The sequence below is a fragment of the Diceros bicornis genome, chromosome 6 (genome assembly GCF_020826845.1).
Source record: "Diceros bicornis minor isolate mBicDic1 chromosome 6, mDicBic1.mat.cur, whole genome shotgun sequence".
Taxonomy (NCBI): domain Eukaryota; kingdom Metazoa; phylum Chordata; class Mammalia; order Perissodactyla; family Rhinocerotidae; genus Diceros; species Diceros bicornis.
Window position 1 is genome coordinate 83,969,843 of NC_080745.1, and position 8,648 is coordinate 83,978,490.

The 8,648-nt window shown below is 49.1% G+C and overlaps 1 long non-coding RNA gene across 1 annotated transcript; it reads right to left on the reverse strand.

Annotated features, from left to right (window-relative positions):
• Positions 1–809: 809 nt before the first annotated feature.
• LOC131406831 (uncharacterized) lies at positions 810–3,637 on the reverse strand. Its single transcript, XR_009220358.1, has 3 exons — positions 3,444–3,637; positions 3,192–3,326; positions 810–1,238 (listed from the first exon to the last, which is right to left on the reverse strand). It is a non-coding gene; the product is annotated as an uncharacterized LOC131406831 (long non-coding RNA).
• Between the last annotated feature and the right edge of the window lie 5,011 nt (positions 3,638–8,648).

Genomic DNA, 8,648 nt, shown 5'->3' on the forward strand with positions numbered 1-8,648 from the left:
TTGAGCTGGGATGTGGAGGACCAGGATGAGCGCTAGGACAGGCTGCTGGGCAGACAGGCAGCCAAGGCCCAGGTAGGCACACCGTTGCCAGGGAATTTCTAAATTCTTCTTTCTTGAAAACTTTAGCCAAGCCAAGAACATGAGAACACACATGACCCCAGAAAGCACCACCTCCCCCCAGAAGCAGGCGCTCCACTACTAACCGCAGCTCCCAGGAACACCTGCCAGGGAGGAAGAGAGAGAGAAATGACTCAAGACCTCAGCCACACGTGTGCACACACGTGCACACACACACACCAACTTCCCTCAGCCCTCTTTTGCTGCTTCTGTCTCTTTTGAATATTCTAGCTTGACGCTTTTTCTCAGGATGAAGATGCAAGCCTGTGGGTCCATCAGAGGCCAGAGAGGCACATGCCTGAGTCCCCGAGGTAAAACCCTTCACCCGCAGCCTTCCATTGTGACTGTTTGTTTCCTCATTTCTTCCCTGTTAGAATAGGTTCCTGAGTCCCGCTGTGCCCATAGAACTGTGCACACAGTAGGTGCTTACTAAATGGTGGCTGGTAGACTGAATGAAAGGGTGGATGGCCAGAGTGGTGGCTGGGAGGAGCCCCTGAGTCAGTTGACGGTACCATCTTGATCACTGCCTCCCCCTCTCCAGCCTCAGTTTCCCTCTTCAAAGTAAAAAGGTTGGCTTGGGTCATCTCTAAGACTCAGCTCAGCCCCATAAGCCCTCTCGGTTCTCTCCATCCCTCTCCATCCCAAGAGCCTTTCGTGGCAAGCTGAGGGAGAGCAGTTTTGTTCTGCTCCCACTCATTATCTCCTGCCCTTTTCTGTCCCAGAGCTTCAAAGTTTGGAGAGCTGGCCAGGAGTTCTCATACTTGGTGTAAATGGCACTTGGTGTAAATGGCAGATCCCGCAGCCTGCAGCTTAGCGGGATGCTCTGAAGGAGGGGCCTGAGTTCTGTGAGGCTGTCATCTCTCAGCCTCGTTATAACCCCTGGCCCGTCTCTCAGTCAGCCTGGGACAGACCAGTGTCTTCAGGTCTACCACACCTAGAAGGGCAGTGGGCCTCACAGACGTCAGTGAGGGAAGGATCAAGACTCACCCACAGCCAGAGGGTCAGAGGCATCCGGGTTCCCACACCCAGCGTGTGTGCGTTTCTGGCTTTCTGGCACCCACCTCAACATCCGCTCTCCACCTGACCCCAGCAGGGCCCACTGCACAGGTTTTCCGTGGACTCTAAATCGTGAGCAGAGAGATGACAAAGCAGGAAACGGTCGGTGCCCTTGCTCCAGTGGCAGCACCGTGGAGAGACCTTCCACCAGCTTCTGCCCAGACCCTCAGGGCAGCCCAGGCCCCAGCCCTCTTGCCCTGACACTTCTCCCTTCTCTCTGATTCTGCCTCTCATTTCTAGTTTCCTATTCTGTTGCCCACACCCAAAAAGCCCCAAATCCCAGGGCAAAGGGATAGAGACCCCACACCTCCAGTTATCTTGGGGCAGCAGAGCAAGACCCCTGCTTCCTCCAGAGGACCAGGACCACCCTTGGGGCAAAACCACAGGGAAGACCAGAGATCAGGCCTGATGCCCCCTCTCTGCTGTATGGCCTCAGGCTTGGGGCTTGACTTCTCTGAACCTCAGTTTCCTCGTCTTTAAAGTGGGGAAGTTTGCCTACCTAGTGGGACTGGGGTGTGGGTTAATAAAATGCACAGAGAGTGCGTGGCACAGGGCTGGAAACCTGCAGGACACTCAAGGAGGGAGATTGTTGTATTGCTGTCATTCTGATGAAAAACTCTCCTTGCTTCTCATCCACTAACCCCAGGATGGATGGGAGAAACACAGCCAGCTTCTTTCTGATTCACGTGCACTGAAATCACCACCTTTTTGGTTGCACAAAACATTGGGTCACCAAGAAAAGCCTTCCCAAGCCCCTTTCGGGAAAAGGCTTCTTTTTCTGACTTGAAACAAGGAGGAATCATTTGCCAAACTGAAATAGCACATAAACCTTAGAACCCACAGATTTGAGTGAATTCTAATCTCGGCCAAAACTGGCAAGAGTGAAGGGGTGTGGGGGAGGGGGAGGATGAGTCAGAGATTCCACCCTTCAGAGGGGGCAGCCTAATATGGCATTGGGAGCCACGAGAGACGCCTTAGGTATGCCTGGACTCTCAGACTGGAGCCACGACTCTGGCCAGGAACCAGCTGCGCCCCCCCACCTACCCTCACATACACATGGAGCAGAGCCCTGGGGTGACAAACCCAAACTGGGAGCCCAGATCGAGTTGGAAGGAGTCAGCCAAGAGACCAGCAGCTTGGCCCCAGAAATGATGGCAACCACCTTTCTCCCAGCATTCCCTGGGGCTTGGGCCAAACATGGACCTGTCTCTTCAGGCAGGACGTGGTCCTCGCCGACTCTAAGGTCTCCCAGGTGCAGCCAACGGTGAGCCTGTGACATGGCACGTAGACGTGTGAGTAATAGGGAGGCGTCACCCCACATAACCTCAGAGCATACGAAATTTATTTTCAACCCTGGAGAAAAGGACTGGGTAGGGCAGGATCTTCAAAAGGTGAGAAGCAATTTCTGTTGCTAAAATAGTTTTACAACTTAATGAAAACAGAGATTCCTCCTAAATGGCATGGGTGGAAGCAAAGCCGAGTTCTAGTCCCAGGTTGGCTCTCACTAGCTGTATGACTTTGGGCAAGTCACCTTGCTTCTTTGTGCCTGTTTTATTTGATTGTTTGTTTGTTTAATCACCTGGAAATTGAATGAAGTATAGAAGTCATTCTCAAACAGGAGCAATCCTCAGAATTATCTGGAGGGCTTGTTTCCCAGGCTCTGGCTCAAAGATTCTGACTCAGTAGGTCTGGGGTGGGGCCTAAGAATTTGCACTTCTAACAAGCCCCCAGGGTTCCAGGATTCCTCGAGTATATTCAGAGGGAAAAGAGTCTCATTGTCCCGCATTCCCAGCACAAGTTCTCTGACTGGACTGACTGACCTCATGTCTGCTCCTGACCAATGACTGCTGTCGGGGGAGCCAGAACGTGCTGACTGGCCTGGTCTAGATCATGGGCTCCACCTCTGGGGCCAGGAGGAATCTACTTCCCCACAACCACACGGATCAAAACGGAGAGTGGGGATTGTTGGGAAGGGTCAAAGAGGGAACTATGCTGGAGAGACAAGAATGAACACCTACCTTGGTGTCAGAGCCAGCACGGGAACCCAGGCGAGGCCTGCTCCTCAGCCTCTGTTCTTTCCAGCACACCTCACTATTTCCCTTTAGACCCTCTATTTAGGAGGTCAACATTTGTTGTTTGCCCGCCCCACACTCCTGGTGGAATAGACATGGGAAGAGTCCTAGCTCAGGTCCTCACCTCCAGGGAAGACTGTCCCCAAACATTCCAGGCAGATGAATCCCATCCAGCTCCTTCCAGAAGGAGGTCATTACCTCAGTTGTCCTGACTGTGTTCCTGGAGAAACTTCAGCTACATGGGACAGTCACACTGGGTCATTCACGTATAAACCTGTGCCGTGGACAAATACACGGAAAACTATCACTCACACTTGGGCTTGCAGACTTGCACAAAGTCTATTTTCTGACCTCAGAGAGACTCACAAATAATGAGGGTGATGATGAAGATGACGAGGAAGGGGTCAGTGTGTCTGTGCCTTTGTTCCTGAGGTTCGGAGGTGTTTCTCTAGGAGGTGTTTGTTCAGATCAGGATTTTAGGTTTTATATGATTTGCTTCCAAAGGCAGATGAGCAATTTATCAACCTTCCTACCCAAGCTTCCTGTGGTCTATAGCTCACCCAGGTCAAGGAACTGAGGAGGTGAAAAGCGCAGAGATTAAGCTTTTGGTCCACAGTCTGAGATGAAAATCTCAGGGCCAGGAATGGATCCTGGGTTTGAGTCCCTACTATGACCTTCACCTCAAATCTATCCTGATCAGTTGATCAGGGCACTTGACTTGAGACTCATTTACTGGAAAACAATAATGTCAGGATTCAGCCAGCAGGCAGGCTCTGTGCTCAGGCAGCCTGAATTCAATCCAGGCTGTGTGACCTTGGGTAATTCACATAACCCCTCCATGCCTCAGTCTTCTCATCAGCAAACAGAATTCTAAGAGCTTATACCTCAAAGGCAGTTGTGAAAATTAAAATGTGTAAAGCACTTGAAATGGTACCTGGTACACACCAAGCACTCTATAAATATTAGCTATGATTATTCATTTGACAAGACATTGATGGAACACATCCTGTGGATCAGACACTGCATTAAGTGTCAGAAATTCAGAGATCAATAAAGATCCGGAATATTATCTTCAAAGTTCACAGTCTAGGGGAAGATAAGACCCAAAGAAACATAAACCACAATACATCATGACAAATAACTATCACTGAGCTTTGAATAAAGTACTAACTCTACCTGGAAGAGACCAAGAAAGCCTCTCAAGGGGAGTGACATTTGATCTGGGCCTTGAATGAGTTTTCCAAAGACAGGGGTCTGGAGGAAGCCTTCCTAGATACCGAAAACAGAAGGTTGATTTTAGGAAAGGGCCTGGTTGTCCATGGAATGATGGGTTCAGAGTGACAAGAACATAAGCTTCCTAAGGGAGGAGTAGTGTATGACAGACCTGGAAAGTTGGTTAGTACATCTTGCTGCAGAGTTTGGACTTTATCCTGAGCTACCAAGAGCCAACAAAAGTTTTTAAGCAAGAGAATGGAATGGGATGAGATGTGACTTTTTTAAGGCTAAAACTAGTAGCAGGGTGGAGGGTGGCGTAGCCGGGAAGAGACTGATACAGCCAGGCTAGTCAGGATGCTGAGCCCAGGCCAGAGATGGTAAGGACACAGGCAAGGCCATGGCTGTGGAGATGGGTAGCAGGGAGACAAAGTCGGTGTATTTTCATCAGGTCAATGGACAGGAAGTGCTGGCTAACTGGATACTGTCCGCCTCTAGAGTCTCCAGCATAGGAGACTGGGTGGATGGTCTTGACCAAGTTAGGGAACACAGGAGGCTGGACAGACTTGAGCAGGTTGGCATGAATGGGGCAAATGGATACACAGTGGGCAAGTTAAGTTTGCATTTTCGGTAGGCCACCTCTTCATACTTAAAATGTCAAGTAATTGCTGAAAAAAGAAAGTAAACAAGTGATACAGAGTGGATTTTCAAAATTTTCCCTGAGAACAATCATATCAAGCCTGGAGCTCTACTTCCTGATAATTAAAACAATCAAGATGATCATAAATACCCGCAAAGGCCAGGCGAGGATCAAAATGAGAGTCACAAGCAGAGCCCTGCTGGGAATGTAACCGCCTCTCAATTAATAATTGAATCATGTCCACTGACTTTATTCCATTAACATAGATTAACACATTTAAGAGACATCCACTCTAGGATTCTGCCAAGGCCCCACGTCAGTGTGTACTCCAACTGGGAATGATGCACAAAGTCCCTTTTTATGCAACTCTCTTCCAATAGAAAAAAAAGAAAATACCAATTTTAACCATGGACATAAATATAGGAGATGATGACTTTAAAATTAAAGGTTGGAAAAATGGCATGCAGAAAAATCCAAAATCCCAAATGTGGTCTAGTGAGCCACAAACCGCACATATTTGTACTTCAAGAGTGAAAGCTCTTTTGAAAGAGTCCTTGAAATAAAGATTCCCAGGTTCCACTGGGGGAGGACCAACTTTGGTCCAAAACACATCTTTCTGGCTAGGTTTTAAAGCTCAGGAAAGTGTTCCTAATGGAAATGCTGACCGGGCTGTCCACACACCACGCTAGCATGATCTTGGCTCTTTAAGAAAATAAGACTTTCCTTTGCAACTAGGTCAACTGGGAAAGAAAGCAAGAGTTTGTTCTGGAAAGTTTGCAGTTTTCAAACGGCCATTAGGAAAATAACTCCGTCATGGAATGGGATGTCTTATTAACTTCACTTTTACCTGAAGCCAGGTTAACTGGTTGAGAAAATGAAGAGGCAGAAAAACAGGAACCGCCTGTTGTCCAGACATGTTGTCTGATGAGCTGGGGAGAATTAACCATCCTGGATACGCAAGTTCAGGCACCACTGAGCCCAGGCAGGTGCATCAAGGAGTGAGGCTGGCCAGGTGGGGTCTGACCAGGTGGAGCTCATGTGCCTGATCAACAGGAAATAGATGCTAATCCACACTAGCTACTGTGGCCGTGTGGCACCAATATCACCAACAGCTGAATTTCCAAGAGAAGCTTGAAATATGCAAGTTTATGTGAAAGCTTCTGAATTTTAACATTGAGAACCAATTCCAAAAAATTGTAAACACAACGTAGGCCAAACGCAGCACAACTCACTGGCGCCATTTGAGATCTGTGCTCCACGCTGCCTAAACAGTATCAAGGCCGAGTTTCAACACGTCAAGAGGAGAGAAAAAAGAGGACTCATTTGTTAAGCACTCTCTTCATACTGGAAGTCAGGAGACTTGGTTTCCTGACTCAGCTCTTTGACTGACTCCTCTGTGTGGCACTGGGCCAGCTGCCTGCCCCCTTCTCTGGGACTTGCTTCCCCCTTCTGTGAAAAGAGAGGGTAGGACAAGGTGAACTCCAGGGGCTCCTAGGAGTCTATGCCCTCAGCTGATAGAAACCATTCAATGTGTTAGAGAGGGTTTCTGGAAAGCAGAGGCAACCTTGAGCTAATGGTGAATTCGGGAATTCAGGTGGGTGAAGCCCTCTGGACCACCCTCACAGGTTTCAGGTGATTTCTCATGAGGAATCTCCCTAACCTCTGGAAGGAGAGAGAACTGATAAACTGAAGTCACATTGAAGCATCAGTGATACAGGGACCTGTGGAGACTCTCAGCTCTATCGTCACTCTTCACAATAAGCCTGTGAAGGAGGCACCCTGTCCGCTTTTTTTGTCTGCATTTTGAAGATGAGGAGACAGCGGCTCAGCAGTGGTAAGCATCTTGCTCTAGGTCTCAAGCAGAAGGCCAAGAGAGGGTTGTGGTAAACTGGGGCTGGTCTCTGTGAGGAAAGACCGCCTTTCTCTCAATAAAAGGCCACATTTCTAGGTAATAAAAACCCAAATACTGCAGGGAGAGTGAGCGTCTCAGTTAGAAATGAGCCGGGCGGGACCCGTGGCTTAGCGGTTAAGTGCGCGCGCTCCGCTGCTGGCGGCCCGGGTTCGGATCCCGGGCGTGCACCAACGCACCGCTTCTCCGGCCATGCTGAGGCCGCGTCCCACATACAGCAACTAGAAGGATGTGCAGCTATGACATACAACTATCTACTGGGGCTTTGGGGAAAAAAAAAAAAAGGAGGAGGATTGGTAATAGATGTTAGCTCAGAGCCGGTCTTCCTCAGCAAAAAGAGGAGGATTAGCATGGATGTTAGCTCAGGGCTGATCTTCCTCACAAAAAAAAGAAAAAAAAGAAATGGGCCATTATCAGCGTCTTCTCCCACTCTGCCCCATCGACAACTCCCTGTAACCACTCAAAGACGGCTATGGGTAGCTCTGCCTCAGGCCTGACACAACAAAATCTACTCAATCCTGGACCACATTTCTGTTTTTTTGAAAGATTTTCTTCAACCAAGTAGCCCACCCTCCTTCTACATAACTCAGTTTAAAAACAAATTGGATTCATTACCTGGAAAGAAAATGGGTTTTTCTCTCTCTTGTTTGATGGTATTTTCTTTCAGAACCCCGGAAGTGAGAAAAGACAGACTATTGTCTATCTATTTGACATCTGCAGGGGCAGGCCTGCCCACCTCATCCCTGGGGTGTTGTGACATCAGAGAAGACATAGCAAGCACACTTTTGCCTCCAGAGAAATGAAATTCCCCTGTGACCCGAGAAGCCAGGATGAGCTGGAGAGCCTTCCAACGCCATGTCTGCAATAGAGAGCCACTGTCCACGGCATCTGCACTGACCAGGCCCCAAAACCCTGCTCCCTTGTGCCCGAAGCTCAGCCGTGAACCTGGGTCTGGGCAGAGGCCTCTTCTTCGTGACCCAGACCCGGTGGTTTCTTATTTATACCCACACACTCACAATTACCCTTTAGACTTGTACTGGTTTGCCTCTTTCCAGGGCTTTCCCAAAGTTACCCGACAAAAGCTGTGTCAGGGAAGTGGGGCCAGAGTTTATAATACCGCCCTTATGTTATAGATGAGAAACCTGCGGCTCAAAGGGACGAAATGACTTGCCCAGGGCCGTCTGGCTGGTGAGGGCTGAGCTGGGTTTGAAGTCCAGCTTCTGGACTCCACTGGGCTGGGCTGCCTGTGGCCCCTTCTCATCCCCACTTGAAGGCTGTGGGGGCTCCCTGTGGTCCACACACTGAGGATGGGCAGGCGATGCCAGCCCTGGCTTTGAAGCTGATGGCTACTCAGAAGCCATCCCACTGGCCTGGAGAGAAAAGGTTTAGTGTCTACAGCCCCTGGCTATGGTCTGTGGAGAAATTCAGTCCTTGTATCTCATTGGACAATGTCTGAGGGCTAGACATGAGACCAGGACAAAAAGGAGAGGGAGATAGGGAAAAGAACTGCTGTGGACTGAATGTGTCCCTCCCAAACTCCTATGTTGAAGCCCTATTCCTTAATGTGACTGTATTTGGAGATAAGGCCTTTAAGGAGGTGATTCAAGTTACATGAAGTCATAAGGGTGAAGACCTAATCCAA